This window comes from Oryx dammah, unplaced genomic scaffold (assembly GCF_014754425.2).
Source record: "Oryx dammah isolate SB20612 unplaced genomic scaffold, SCBI_Odam_1.1 HiC_scaffold_16, whole genome shotgun sequence".
Taxonomy (NCBI): domain Eukaryota; kingdom Metazoa; phylum Chordata; class Mammalia; order Artiodactyla; family Bovidae; genus Oryx; species Oryx dammah.
In genome coordinates this window covers 41,387,478-41,393,477 of record NW_024070200.1, presented here as the reverse complement: position 1 = coordinate 41,393,477, position 6,000 = coordinate 41,387,478, and positions in this window count along the sequence as shown.

Sequence of the window (6,000 nt, the reverse complement as noted above, 5' to 3'; positions counted from 1 at the left end):
CTGGGTGTTCTTTGGAAGGAATGATGCTGAAGCTGAAACTCCAGTACTTTGGCCACCTCATGGGAAGAGTTGACTCATTGGAAAAGACTCTGATGCTGGGAGGGATTGGGGACAGGAGGAGAAGGGGACGACAGAGGATGAGATGGCTGGATGGCATCATCGACTGTATGGACATGAGTTTGAGTGAACTCCGGGAATTGGTGATGGACAGGGAGGCCTGGCGTGCTGCAATTCATGGGGTCGCAAAGAGTCGGACATGACTGAGCGACTGAACTGAACTGAGGCTGTTTCTTCATGGATAAAGGCTACGGACGCATCATTTAAAAACATGTATGAGTTCTGGAAATACTAATCAAATGGATGGATCTTTCATGAGAAGAATACTAGAAGATGAGTTCCAGTGGGTCAAGAACGAATGGAGTTTTCGTAAAAGGCAGTTGAAGCAAAGGGTGCATCCAACCACAGGGGCCAGAATGGGCAATGCACCCATGTCCCCACAAGGGGGAAGCAGACGGCCAGGCATAGTCTGTGAACAGCATGAACAAAAAGGATGTAAAATTGACACACAGGAAAAATAGCCTTCATGCAGAAACGAAAGCCGGATGCTTTTGAATTGTGGTGCTGGAGAAGACTTTTGAGAGTCCCTTGAACTGGCAAGGAGATCAAATCATTGAATCCTAAAGGAAATCAACCCTGAATATTCTTTGAAAGGACTGATGCTAAAGGACTCATTGGCCAATACTTTGGCCACCTGATGCAAAGAGCAGACTCACTGGAAAAGACCCTGATGCTGGGAAAGATTGAGGGTAGGAGGAAAAAGGGATGACAGAGGATGAGATGGTTGGATGGCATCACCAACTCAATGGACATAGTTTGCAAACTCTAGGAGATGGTGAAGGACATGAAGGTTGTGGGCATGCTGCAGTCCATGGGGTCACAAAGAGTAGGACACGACTTCATGACTGAACAACGACAAGAGACAAAAAGAAGTTAGAAGATATAATGAAAGAGCATATTTCGTTTATAGTGTTAATTAAAGCAAAAGTATTGAGAAGTGAACTTGAGATGTGTGAAACACATATATGGGAAAATGATACTATTGCCAAAAGGCACACAAGTAGAACCTCACACACTATGTCCTAAATGTGGAAGACTGTACTTATTGTTTCTTCCTAAGCTCATTTGTAGATTTAACATGGTCCCATAAGAAATAGAAGCACTTTTGTTTCTTCTTGCAGTCAGACAAGCTGATTTTAATGTTCACTTGGAAAACTAAATGAGAAGCTCTATACGGTAAAAGACGCTTCCCTAGTGGCTCAGATGGTAAAGAATCTGCCTACAATGAGAAGACCCAGGTTCAATTCCTGGGTCAGGAAGATCCCCTAAAGGGAATGGCTATTCACTCCAATGTTCTTGCCTGGAGAATCCCATGGACAGAGGAGCCTGGTGGGTCCATGGGGTATCAAAGAGTCAGACACAACTGAGTGACTAACACTTTCACTTTCATACTGTAAAAAAGAAAACAAAAAGATAAAAGTGTCAATAGCACATACACTATGAATTTCAGACACAAGAGATCAAATTGACACTATTATGAGAAACATTGGCCACAGAGACAAAGGGTGAGGGGTTCAGAACAACCCTCAGGGACACCGGCACATGAGGCTGGACTCTAGACTTGACTCCATTCACTACTGCCACCTGCTCCCCTCCCATCACTGGCTGAGCCACCACCCCCATTATGTCCTAGCCTGGCATCCTGGTCTGACCCACCAGATCAGGTGCTAATTCCTTGAGGACTGGGGGACTCAGGGTGGGAGGTGCTGGCTGCAAGGGAGGGGTGTCTTTGGTGACAGGCATGGGGCACCTGCTCTCACTCTTGGTGGCATGACTCTTCCCACCAGATCTGAGACAGCAGGAGGGCACGGGGGCCTGTCCCCACCCACTGAACCCATCCTGCAAGGTTCAGGGACTGACTCAGTCCACTCCAGAGGTGAAGACTGGCAGTCTGCAGGTTACAAGTGATCTGCAGGTGGGTTTTGTTCAGCCGACACATACTGGCATTTTAAAAGAGTTGTCAACATTTGTAAATCAGGCCTTTCTGCTTAAAATGCAGATTTCTGGTTCCTTTTTACATAAAGTCAGAAGAGCTGGTGGTGCTGGGCCTGCCTGCCCGGCAGTGGCTCCCCTGAGGTCAGACCTCTAGTCTCTCAGGCAGCCCTGGTCCCTTCACATGTCTGCCTGGCTCTGCAGCACCAAGCCCTTCCAATGATACTTAATTCCTTTTCAGCCAACCAAGACTGAGGACAATGCTGGGCCATCATCTCTGGACCTCCCATCTCTCACAGTGTCTTTAAACGTTAACTGTGAGGGACTTCCCAGGCAGTCCAGTGGTTAAGATTCTGCACTCCCACTTTACAGGCTGTGGGTTTGATCCCTGGTTGGGGAACTAAGATCCTGCATGCTGAGCAGCATGGCCAAGAAAAAAAGAAGAAAAACAAGAAGTACATGTGGCATCCTGGAAGCTTGAAAGTCCACTGGGCTTTGCTCTTTCTAGCCCAATGTGGCTGGAGCATCTAGTGCAGGAGGGGATGGGTAATCAAGACCAGAGAGGTAGACTGAAGCAAGAGCAGGCTAGGACCACACAGGTCTTGTTAAGGTGTTTGCACCTGGGGATTGATCCTGAGGCAGTGGACAACCTTGGAGAGTTTTAAGGGAAATAGCAGAAAGATGGTGTTGGCTACAAAGATCTCCCCAGATCACTAAGGAGTGGGGTTTAGCTTTGGTTAGTTCACCCAGAGGGAGGAGAAAAGAAGATGCGAGTACCAGGGTCTTCAGAGTGCTCATCTCACCATGTCCATGGTGACACTGGAAGATGCTACAGTTCCTCTCAAGGCGATTTCCTTGTTACAATTTCAAGAGTGTTTGGATTGCAGACACACCTCAACCCTGGCTTCACCTTCTTCTTCTGAACACAGACAGGCAAACTGAGAATTGGAGGGAGGAGAGGAGGAAATGCTGGACTGGGACGCAGTGAAGCAGAGGGGTCCCAACCATGCTGCCAGGCCAACTGGTGTAACCTTGGCCACCCATCCTCCACCCTGTAATTCTAGGGGTCCCCAGAAGTGTCGAAATCAAGTTGTGTGTTTCCTTTTTGTAATAAGGAAAGCTTTCCTCCTTACACTCAGTGAGACTCAAGGAAGGGCAACCAGCACGTTTGTGGTAGCTTAGACGGTAAAGAATCTGCCTGCAATATAGGAAACCTGGATTCAATCCCTGGATCTGTAAGATCCACTGGAGGAGGAAATGGCAACCCACTCCATTATTCTTGTCTGGAAAATCCCATGGACAGAGGAGCCTGGTGGGCTACATCCATGGAGTCACAAAGAATCGGACATGACTGAACGACTAGCACTTTCACTTCACTTTCCCAGGTGTTCACGAATTTCTGAGCTTCTTAGACCTCCTTAAGCCCTGCCTTATCTCAGCCTCCCCTCTCATTTCATCTTTCCCCTCCGTCTCATATTTTGTAGAAGAAGAAACAGAGGCCAGCACTATGGAGGTGACTTACAATAGAGGCTAAAGTTCCAAAGGAACTTCCCCCAAAGATTACACATAGAATTACCATGTGATCCAGCAATTCCGTTTCTGCAAAGACACCCAAAGGAACTGAAAGCAGAGAATTGACTGGATATCTGTACACCACATTCAGAGCAGCATGATTCACGAGAATCAAAAGATGGAAGCAGGGGAACTTCCCTGGTGGTCCAGGGGCTAAGACTACATGCTGACAATGCAGGGAGCCTGGGTTCAACCCCTGGTCAGGGAACTAGATCTGACATGCCGAAACAAAGATGGAAGATCTTGCGTTCCTCAACTAAGACCTGGCACAGCCAGATAGGTTGTGATGGTTTTAGTCGCTCAGTCATGTCCAACTCTTTGTGACCCTATGGACTGTAGCCTGCCAGACTCCTCTATCCATGGAATTCTCCAGGCAAGAATCCTAGATTGCGTTGCTATTTACTTCTCCAGGGGCTCTTCCCAACCAAGGGATTGAATTCAGGTCTCCTGCATTGCAGGCGGGTTCTTTACTGCTGAACCACCAGGGAAGCCCTGGGTGCAGCCAAATAAATAAATATTTAAAAAGTAGAATGGTGGCTACCAGGGGCAGAGGGGGAATAGGGAGGTGTTTAATGTTTAAGAATCCACCTGAAATGCGGGAGACCTGGGTTCTTCCCTGGGTTGGAAAGATGCCCTGGAGAAGGGAACAGCTACCCACTCCAATATTCTGGCCTGGAGAAGTCCATGAAATGTATAATCCATGGGTTCGCAAAGAGCTGGACATGACTGAGCAACTTTCATTTTTTCAATGATTTTAAAATATTTTGTATTCAAAATGTTAAAACAAGACATGTACCTCAGAGTTTTGGTGTGGTGGTGGGGTCGCCAGGAGGCCCCTGCCTCTTTCTTTGATAGATGCTATACAGAAAAAGGGAGTGAGGGTTCTTTGTGCGTTTCTGTGGTCAGAGAAGGGGTTGTATTAAGGGAAAGTTGAAGGAAAAACTGTAGTCAGATAAATGAAGAGGGGTCTGGAATTCATGGGGTGCATAGCCTGTTTACAAGAGGGTTTAGAAAGCTGTGAGGACAAGAATAAAGCCTGGAGGGACAGTTGGGGGCTGTTTGGACTTCAAATACCAAGGTAAGGACTTTGGGATGTGTCCTCTTTAACCGTTTGTTGAGCATCAGTTCATCATTCAGCCTGTCTATGCAATTCTCACAGGAAACCGATGGGAAGGTAGTCTTATTCTCCCCATTTTGCAGCTGAGCAAACTAAGGATTTTTTGAACAGGTGAACGACAGGAGAAAATCCTTTAAATTCTGTGCGTAGTCTCTCAGTCGTGGCTGACTCTTTGTGACCCCATGGTCTGCAGCCCATCAGGCTCCTCTGTCCATGGAATTCTCCAGGCAAGGATACTGGAGTGGGTTGCCGTTTCCTTCTCCAGGGGATATTCCCCACCCAAGGAGCAAACCTGTGGGTGGCGCTTGTCCTGCATTGCAGGTGGACTCATGTATATTCAATAACAGCACCCAACTGTCACCTAATAATAATTAAGTGACAAAAAATTGCACAAGTAAGACAGGTACAGAACCCCAACATCGGTATCATGTAGTGTTATTCACGGTCACCTCTTTCAGTGGCGGGCAGAGCTCCATTATCTCAAAAAGGCAGAGGTCGACCTCTCAGCCTGCCCAGTGTCGCCTTCTTCATCCCATTTCCGCAAGACCCTGGTGAAGGGAGGCGCAGGACCCCACAGATGGCCGTCAGTCCCATCAGATAAAATGGCAGTGAGGTTGCTGAATGATGAAACATCCAGAGGCAGACTCTATGACCTACCCCCTTTCTGGCCAGATTGCTGGCCCTGAAGCTTACCTGTGCAGAAGCTGCTCAAAATGCTATTGACCAGGGGCTTCAGAAGCTGCTATTTCTCTCTGGCCATTCCCAAGCCCACATCATTGCAGTCCTATATTGGCGACAGACTTCTGCAACTGGGCCTTTCCCCTACTTTTGTTTGATTTAGGCAAAGCCTCACTTTTCCTCGCCCTGACAATAATGTAAAATCAAATCTAGGCTGTAATTAGAGAGACCAAGGGAACATTTCATGCAAAGATGGGCACAATAAAGGACAGAAATGGTATGCACCTAACAGAAGCAAAAGATATTAAGAAAAGGTGGCAAGAATACACAGAAGAACTACATAAAAAAGATCTTTATGACACAGATAACCACAATGGTGTGATAACTCACCTAGAGCCAGACATCCTGGAATGCGAAGTCAATGGGCCTTAGGAAGCATCATTACAAACAAAGTTAGTGGAGGTGATGGAATTCCAGTTGAGCTATTTCAAATCCTAAAAGATGATGCTGTGAAAGTGCTGCACTCAATATGCCAGCAAACTTGGAAAACTCAGCAGTGGCCACAGGACTGGAAAAGGCCAGTT